Here is a 9,684-nt window from a genome sequence, read left to right as displayed (position 1 = left end):
AAATGATGATAACAGGGCTTTATGAAGCAGCAGCTACTTTTTATTTATTTATTTATTTATTTATTTATTTATTTATTTATTTATTTATTTATTTTGCAGGTTGTCTACTTAAGCTGGCCTGCAGTGCTTCTATGTAGTTTAATAATTAAAGGAAAGGGTTTTTTTTTAATTATTATTTTTTTAATAATGCAGTTCTTTCAGTCGCACTCTCACCTGCTTTTTGTTAGAACAGCCAATGCCCAACTGTGCAGCAGCTTCACTTGTGTACCTCTGCAAGGACCACAGTAGATTACCAACAGAAATAGTTACAATTGTTGAAATCTTGCTACCCAAAGGATGCATCAGAATTCACCATCCAACTGTCTGGAGGTCTTATTGCTCAGCCTTGACTTGCTCGTGAATCTGATGAGAGCTGGCAGTGATTTGAGAACTTCTGGTGGTGTTCAGAGAGATGAGAGGTGGCTGAGAATAGATAAGAGATAGCTGAGATGCTGGCAGGAGCTGGGAGGGGGAAAAAGCCTCCCACAGTTATTTTCTTTCCTTAGGAGAGATTCTGTTACTTGCAGCTGCAAATGCTGCTTCCTGGCAGCTGCTGTGGAAAGGTTTAAAACATGAAAAAGGCTTGCTTCTCCCGACGTGCTCCCAGCCTTGGCCCAGCCACATTCCCAGGGACTCACTTTTCATTATTAACACACACACGTTCAGCAGCAGCAAAACCTCTGACGCAGGAGGGGCGAGTGGTTGTCCTGCTCATTTGGAAGTAGCAGCAGCTCTGGTGCCAGCAGTGCTGGTGGCTGTGAGTGAGGGGACGGGTGTCCAGGTGTCGTGAATCACCCACAGCATGAATTAAATGTTCTGACTCAGGAGCAGGAAGAGGAGAGCTTGTGGCAGGAGGAGGAAGGCTGTGGCATTTCTTCCCCAGGTACACACGCTGGATCATAAATAAACAGTTGTCTGTAGTGATGTGATTTCAGCAGAAAGATTGGTCTTCTGTAGCCAAAGGCTGCTTAGCACAGTAATCGAATCCAGCGTGGGAGGACATAAATGCCCAGTCCTGTGCTAATTAATGTTTCTGGGAGTGCAGCTCTGCACTTTGACAGCAGCTCATTGCACAGATGCTGGGTGCCGGCTGCCATGTTCCCTTCCATCTGTGGGCAGCTCTATGCCTGCTGTAGGCTGAGAGCAGAGCTCAGGTGTGCTTTGTGGTCTGGGACCACTGATGTCCCATCACATGATAACAACCAAATTCATGTTACAATGCGCTGTTGGCTGTGGCCTGGCTGGGGCAGCCCCTAGGATCCACAGCCCTGGGGTGGTGCTCTGTGTCCCCATGTCCCTGCAGCAATGCCAGGGCTGTGCCCTTCCTGACTGTGGCTGGAGGATGACGGATGTGCCCCATCATCATACCACAAGCCTGGCAGGGCAGGCAGGGAGCAGCGACTGCTGTTAATAGGGTCATGATTTTCAAAACAAGGTCAAGCACCATGCCTGTGGGTGAGTATCCTCATCAGGGGATGGCAGGAGCTGTTCGGACACGCAGGGTTGGATTCCAGCTGATCCTGACAGTGAGCATCCTCCCTGCCCTTCGATGACCTGGTGTCGTGCTCCTCGTGCTCCTCCTGACCCTGATCTCTGTGTGCCTTGCCTACCTCTTACTTCTGATCTAACCTTGCTGGGAGGACTCATGCTCTGTATTTGGGGCCAGCATGGACTCTTATTAGTCCAGAAAGCTCAGTGCATCCATGGGCAGGTTTTTGGGGTGGGTAACCCCTGTGCAGCCGCATCTCTACTGCAGGGTACCCAGGGTCATCTTGCACATGAGTTACAATTACAGTTGTAATTACTGTGGGAGGAACTTTGCTGTAGATTTGAAGGGTTTAAATGGGGCAAATCTTGTGGGAGAGGTAATACCTTTTATTAGGTGGAGAAAACAAATCAGCTTTCAGGTACACAAGCCCTTCTTGACATTATTGTTGCTGTTATTATCCCATATTGGTGCTATTAGAAACGAGGGCATTGCATTAGAGGGGAAGCACATTATGCAAGTGTTTAGACTTGCTGGTAACTGCTCTCTGCTGACAGCTATTTGCTTAATGATATGTTGGAGCAGAAGCCAACAGCAAGGATGAGCAGAAGGAGCCCTGCCTGGGCTGTGATGCTCTGGGAAGAGGCAGCAAAGACCTGGCGGTGAAGGTTCTTGCCTTCTGGCTCTAAGGAGACCTCCAAGTTCCATCCTGTGTATCTGACAGGGCTCTGCCCTTGGTGTATTCCAAATGGAGTGCCCTGAAGAGCTGGTATGGGGTCAAGCTCAGTGCTTCTGCCCATGCTGGAGGCAGAAATGTCTGCCAGGCTCTATAGGCGTGAATGTGACTGGTCACGTTCTCAGTGTCACGTGCTGTCCGGGGCGGGTGGCAAAGCCAGTTTTTCTGCTCCCAAAATGAGACTTGGGGAGGAGACCGCAATGCTCAAATAGCCACCACACTGCCTGCTGCCAGCAGATGCCAAGGAGCCCATTCACCTTTCCTGCTTCAGGTAGGACACCTTCCTCCATCATCGATGTCGCTGTGGGCGTTTACAGACCAGCTTATTGATGCTGTGGGCTGGAGGAGGGGAGTAGAAGTGTGGTTTTGATGTGCAGGGTGAGGCAGGAGCAGCCCTGGGTCAGCTTTGCTGTGGGGCATCTCATGGATGGAGATGGGACATCATGCCCTGTTCTCTCTGGGAAGGGCTGCAGTGCTCCTCAGTTGTGACTGGAGGCATTGGGACCGCACATGGTATCACATGGGATTGGTTTAAGAATGCTTGGTTCGTTTCCCAGCGATCTGTTCCATGTGCACCAATGCTTTGGTCAGCTGCAAAGGGAAATCACAGCTCAGCACAGCTGAGCTTCACCTGCCCATGCTTTAGCTCACAGCTCCATCCAAGGCTGGGAGCCCTGTATGGCTGTGAACGACATGGAGGTACAAAGCAGAGGCAGCCCCGTGGGTCTGGGGCTGAACAGGAGCTGCTGTTTGGTGCATGGCACTCAGCGTCAGGGAATCAGCTGCATCTTCCTAGGGGCTGCCTTTCCTTTCGCTAATGTTTGATTCTTTTTAATGATTTTAGATTAGAAAGTAATTATTTCTAATTAAGAGCTGCACTTCTAAATTACGGAAGCGAAGTAGATTGCTATTCATTATTAATTAGATTTTTACCTTTGCACCCATTGTGCCTTTGTCAGCCCCAACCTGCACTTTGCCTGCGGCTTCCTGGAGCGTGTTTGGAAAACACAGATCAGTGTTATCAACCCAGAGGCCGCCTTGTGCTTCACTGCGCACAAACAGTGTCATTTTGTGGGCTTAAAAACATTAATTGAAAGCCTTCACCTCCTGCCTCCCTCCACCAGTGATGAGCAGAGACTGCTCTCCAGTTGTGTGCTGGGGCAAAGGGCCGACCCCAGTGCCCCCGCCTGCAGCATGGCCCTGCTCCCTGCCCTGCTGCCTTTCCTTTGCCACAGGTGCCAATTTTGCTCTTTGTGTCTGAGAAGGAGGGTTTAAGCTGCCAGTGCTGGTTTTTTTTTGGGGGGGGAGGGGGGCTCTGTTTGTTCTTTCTGTTTTTAAAGAAATCTGTTTGCCTTCTTCTGAGCTGCTTTCTTCACCGTCTGTCACTGCTCAGGCACTTAATCAATGCTCAGAGTTTTCTTACTGCTGCTGCCTCCGTCTCCCTTCCTGCTCTCATCCCATCCCTGGGGGATGTCTCTCATCTGTTGCTTCTCCAGAACCCCGAAGTATGGAGCCTTACTTACCCTTAATTTAAAATATTTTGAATATTTCTGTGGTTTCCACCTGCTCCCAGGTGGGTTTGGAAGTGGAATTAAGGTATCTCCCTGCATGCTTGGTCTCTACAAACAGCAGGGACTAAGGAAGTATTTTCATCCCTGAAAAAAATCCCGTGATTTCCCTCTCCTCTGTGTGCCATAGGAGTGAGCACCTCGTGCCCCAGAGCCCTTTGGCTGTGGTGAAATGTCGACGATCCTGAAATGTGAGTGTGGGATGGGAGCTGGGGAGGGACCCTCCTGAGGGTGCTACTGTTAATGACCCTCCTCCTGCGCCCACTGTAGGGTTTGGACGGGAAGATAAGGAGAGAGAGGAGAAGGAAGAGGAAAGAAAACAGGAGTCAGAGGAGGAAAAGGATGAGGTATGGGTATGCTGGTACTGGTGTGTGGTAGGATGGGGCCAGCCCCAGAAAGGGGTATTGGTGGCATGGGGATGGTTGCTTTGTACAAGAGTTGTGGGAGGATTTTGAAAGCCTCAAAAGATTTGATTTATATCCTGGTTGTGAAGGACAGTGGTGCCTGACTCGTGGTGTTCACAGCTGGTGGTTGATGCTGAGCCATCTGCAGCCTGAACTCACGTGGCTTTTCCATTGACAGCTAGCTCAGAGCCTGGCTCTTTCTATTTGTGTAACTTCTCCCCATCCTGAATAGCAAATGGGGGGGGAGAAGGTGGGAGGAGCAGAGCCCCTGGTGACATTTGCCCTTTCCTCTTTGCAGGGAGTTGGGGATGGTGACAACAGGAGTAGCAGCAGCAGCACTGAGGAGGTAAGCATCCAGAGTGCCCCAAGCGAAGATCCCCAGCACCAACCACTGCATGCATGCTGCTTTTGGGGGGCATTCAGAACCTGGAGGCACCCAGTAGCACCCAGCTTTCCTCTCTCACCATGCTGCTTTTCTTCTTATTCCAGCCCCAGGACCAGGGCCGTGCTGAGGACGATGATAAGGAAGCCCAGGAGTAGACTTGCTGGGCATGCCGAGGAGCTGGGGATGCTGGAGGGGGCTGGCCACTGGTAGCCAAATAAAAGCATTTGGACCCCAAAGAGAGATGTTATTTGTTCATCCCAACAAGCTGCCTGTCCCCAAAACAGCTATGAAAAGGCAGGTGGTGGGGAGCAGGTCTGGCTCAAGATCGTGAAAAAGGATGGAGAGAAACTCTTATGGCTGGATGGCATTTCCCATTGATCGAAACCACACCAAAAGCACTCGCAGGGGAAAAATTAACCCCAAACTGGGGGATGCTAACAGGATGCTGAGCATGTGGCTGCCCCGTGCTCTGCCGCGGCTGGGAGAGCCGGGAAAAAAGGGAAAAATGGGAAAAATGAGCTGTCACTGCCATCTACCGGGACTGGGACGAGTGGCAGCGGGGCCGAGGGTTTCGTAACAACTCACGGGGTGTTGGGTAAGGCTTCCTCCGAACGACCTCTCGCCTTCAATAGTGACTATTTCGGACAAACTTGGGTTTAGCAGTCAAAATCTGGAAGATTTTACTTGAAACCACAGAATTTTCTGCTTTAAGTTTTGCGTTCTTAGAACAAATGCAGCCGGCTCTTGTATAACCACAGCAAACAGTAGGAGTGATGCTGAGGAATGTTGTCTTAATTAACCAACGCAGAGATTAAAGGGAAAACATGGAGACAGGACAAACAGACCAACCCAGCAGCTAAAGTGGGTTCTGGAAGGCTGAGCCTAAGTGCATTGCAGTCAGGGAAACAAGGACACCTCAATGTAAAGCAGCCCCATAGGGCACTGCAGCCTCCACTGCCCTCTATGTTGGTACGTGGGACTCATGCATGGGATACAGCCTGCATCCAAACATGGAACGCCCACAGTGCCTTTGGGCTTAGCTCCCACAGGGTGGGAATCTCTGGGGTTCAATGTTCATAGTACCCATCCTCATGTTGCCCCAAATCCCAGAGCTTCGTGTGCTCAGATCCAGCATATGCACATCCCTGTGTTGCTGGGTGCCGGTGGGTAACAAGACAGGGAAAAGCTCACTGTGTTTTATGGGCCCTTCCTGGGGCAGTGCACAGAGCTCTGTGCAAATACAGCATCTGTTTTGTGGCTCAAAACAGCTCCAGTGAACGGCTGTGTGAGCAACCAAAGGAGCCCCAAAGGTTCTCCATCCCATGTTCTGCACTGTGCTCTGGACATCACAGTGTGCTGCCTTGGTTTGAAACCATGAGGTTTCCCCAGAAAGCGGCAGGCATGCAAACCATTTCAAATCACCCACGGTCCATAACTCCTCATTATGTCATAGCCCTGGTTTGCATCCAGGTGACATGAATGGGATTATAGCACAAGCATCAACGCCAGCCAATTGTATCAAGGGCTTTAGTAACATTTCCTGCAGGAGGCAAAACACAAGCAAAACAACTGGCTTTTGGGGATGCTGAGGACCTTCAGCAGAGTGAACTGTATGGCCCCATAGGTGGCAGTGGCTGGGGACAGAGAGGCATGACCTCTGGCTTGCCCAGGCTGTGATGGCTGAGCACTTCCCAAGCACTGCTGGACACCAAATCTGTCCCCATTGCGGTGTTTAACCACTGAATCTGCTCAAAACTTATGCAAAGTCCAACCTTGGATGTGCCCTTGGATGGCAGGGAGCAGAGCATGGACAGAGACGTGCCGAGTGCCCATCATGTCCATCCAGCTCAGGGGAGGGTGGAGTAGGAAAAGGAGACAGCAAGAGAAATTGGCAGCCAGGGAGTTACTTAAGCAAGCCTTGTTTACACACATCTTCTCCTCTTTATATAACCTCCCCGAGGCAGCAGGAGGTGTGCAGCCTGAGCTCAGGGAGCAGCTGAAGGGACCATGCACAAACCATGCAGAAGCACAGCTGCCATGAGACCCTGGGCATGGAGAGAAGATGGATTTCTGCATCATTTATTGTAGAAATGCCCCCTTACAGTGTTGTTTTTTTTTTTCCCATTTTTTCCTTTTTTAAATTATTATTATTATTCTCTGAATATGAAAGATTTCAGATCAGAAAGGCTGGACCTCTGTTTTGCTACGAAATTTTCCATCTTGCACTTCGGGGCTGCATTCAGCAAACAAGGGCGTGTTGTTACATAAACTGTCCTGTATGGAAAAGAGCTTCTCCGAGGTACAGATCAAACAGAAATCTTTCCTTTGTTCCCAAGTGACCTCCATGGAAAATTGCGAGCAGCTTTTTTTCATTCCATCAAGAAGTGGAAACAGTCAGAAGTCCCGAGTTTCCCAGAAAAGCCGATTCCTGCAGCCTTGCTATGATCTGGTAATCCCTGCAGGGCGCCGGGCAGAGACTTCCTACAGACCAACCCTTCTATTTTAGGGCTAAATAGTAGGAAAAGGAAAACCACATCAGAACACGTGTTTCACAAGCGGAGGGTGCATTGGGAGGGTGAGTTTTCTCCTTCCACTCTGGCTCCCTGGATACTTTGTGCTGAGCTCTTCTACAGTTTGTCCTCTCATTCTAAATAGGTGTAAATTGTTTGTTGCTATGTTAGAATGAAAAGCTGGAAGTTCCACTGGAGCTTTATTCACTGCAGTGCCTGGATTCATTTTTTCATAAAAACAGCTCTGAGTGTAGCAATCCTGCACTCCTTCACAGCACTCTTTTCTTTTCTCTTCTGCAATTGCCTTCTCCTCAGACTCCCATGTTTGCTCTTTCAGGGAAGCAAAGAGGGGCTCTTATTCTCCAAACCCAACTGCAATGCATTCGTAACATCCACGAAGCAGCAGTGCTGGGCTGATTGTGAAGGAACACATGCAATTTCCTCCAGCAGATCCACCAGAAGGGGCTTAAGGGTGATGAATCCATGGAGAAACAGCACTCTGAGCCCTCCAAAGCTGTGCTGGGTGGGCACCTAGAATCCAAAGACCAGGGGGCAAACCAGCACGGGTAGAAGGCACAGGCAGAAATGCTGCTCCTGCAGATGGTGGGCTGCAGCTGTTCCTGGAACACCAATGAGCTGATTGTAACCATGCACCGTGGTTGCACCACGGGTATCCTGCACTGTAGTTTTGCCACACATCCCAGGGCAACCACCCAGAGAATGGGGATAATTCTGACTTCAGTGTTTCTGCATCTGTGCCCGTGGAAAAGAGCACCTATGTGTGTTTTCTATAGGACTTGCTGCAAGATGTGTGACAATGCTCTGCCCCCCTCATTGCCAAGGAGTCTGTATGAGTGATACAGGCCAGATACAAACCTGAGTTCCCCCTCCTTCCTCTCCTATCTCCAGGATGCCCAGTTACATGAGCACTGGGAAAGCATTACATCACAGCACTGTCTGCCCTGTCCATGTGACAGCCAACACGTTCCTCTAGGAATGATGATGCCCCGGGCACAGCCTGTATGACTCTGAAAAGAAAATATTAAAGTTTTCTTTAAAGGAAAATATTAAAGCTTTCTTCAATTTCCCAACCTTGCATACAGCTGATCCTTGTTACAGAGGAACAGCTGAGTTTTGGGGCTCAGGAACAACACTGTAATTGATGTGACTGCTGTCTGCCCAGCATCGAGTCAGTGCAGAACAGTGTGGCAAAGTGCTGTAGCCACCAGACAGAAAGCAGGCACAGAGCTCCTGCAGAGAGCTGAAAGAAAAGGTGTGTGTTACAGCCGTGAGCACAGCTGCCTCCTCCACCACCTCCCTCCTTTCCTTCACTGAGCAGAACTGGCTCTGAACTGCGTGCTGCAAACAGAGAAACCTGGCAGCTGCACAATGACCTGGACAGAGAAACAGGATGATGCAAAGATGGCAAAAATTCCAGGAAGCTGCTGTGCTTGTTGACACGCTGGGAGGCGTGTGATGCAAATGATCCCTGCGTGCTGTTTGCACGTACTGAGGTGTAGAAGTCATTCCTTGGCCGAACTCTGAAGGGTGCTGCATGCAGATGAGCCAGGATCCAGGCAGGAGCAGGGCTGCACAGGTGCAGAAACACGGCCCAGAGCCTTATCCTATGCAGAGCCTCATCCTATGCAGGCTGCTCTGGCCCTTATCCAGCTGTGCTGCATCCCTGTGCTGTGGCAGTACTGCAATCCCTTTGCCATTTCTTGGCTGGGACGCCGACTCTTTCCTCCTTCTGGCATTTTAGAAATGGGGAAACTTGTCTCTGCACAACAGGATTTTCAGGTCTGATGGAAGTCTCATCCATGCAGGAGGTGATGGGAAGAGCAGAGAAAGTGTAGAGCACGGTCACGGTGTGCATAGCATGTGTTCCTGCCCAGAGAAACAGCTCTGTGTGCCCCATACGAGAGAGTTACCACCTCCGTGCCATTCCTTTACCTCAGATATGTGAAAGAAACAAATGCCACTGCTTGCAAGAAGCATTTATGCGCTAAAAGCAGGCAAACAAGTGTCCCACCTTTAGCATTTACAGAGAAAAACATCCCATTGTGCTCTGCAAATTGAGCCCTGCTGCAGCCTTCTGCAAAACTCAGTGTCCTCACCCGGCCAGCAGAATGGTTAACATTAAGTATTTAAACCTCTTATTATTATTGCAGTCTGTCCTGAGTCAGCACAAACACCCCAGTGACAAGCTAAAGCATTTGGAGTTCAGCACTTGCTCAGCACTTACTGGAACGAAGAAAACAATCCATCCTTGCAGTGGTGCTGACAAGCCTGGATTCTGATGGTGTGTTGTTGCTGATGGATTGTTATGTGCATTATGCAAAAGCAGTGGTGTGAATCAGGAGGTGCAGAACAGAAAACCTGGGGACAGCACAGGTCACCCTCTGTCACCCTCACCAATCTCCGGCTCTCCAGGGAGCCAGGAGGAGCTGCTTCCTCCAGGCTGAGCCACACCAGCAGGTGATGGGAGCACTCTGTGGGCACAACACTGCCACGTAGGTCATGTTGGCTAAAATCACCCCCAGTAGTGTGGCTCAT

General features: G+C 50.0%; 1 long non-coding RNA gene across 1 annotated transcript; it reads left to right on the top strand.

Annotated features, from left to right (window-relative positions):
* The first annotated feature begins 2,447 nt into the window (after positions 1-2,447).
* On the top strand, positions 2,448-4,854 carry LOC128081456 (uncharacterized). Its single transcript, XR_008207194.1, has 5 exons — positions 2,448-2,532; positions 3,960-4,020; positions 4,100-4,176; positions 4,532-4,579; positions 4,723-4,854. It is a non-coding gene; the product is annotated as an uncharacterized LOC128081456 (long non-coding RNA).
* Positions 4,855-9,684: the final 4,830 nt, after the last annotated feature.

This window comes from Tympanuchus pallidicinctus, unplaced genomic scaffold (assembly GCF_026119805.1).
Source record: "Tympanuchus pallidicinctus isolate F22 unplaced genomic scaffold, pur_lepc_1.0 scaffold21, whole genome shotgun sequence".
In the NCBI taxonomy this organism is placed as follows: domain Eukaryota; kingdom Metazoa; phylum Chordata; class Aves; order Galliformes; family Phasianidae; genus Tympanuchus; species Tympanuchus pallidicinctus.
This window is presented reverse-complemented; position numbering and strand designations above follow the sequence as displayed.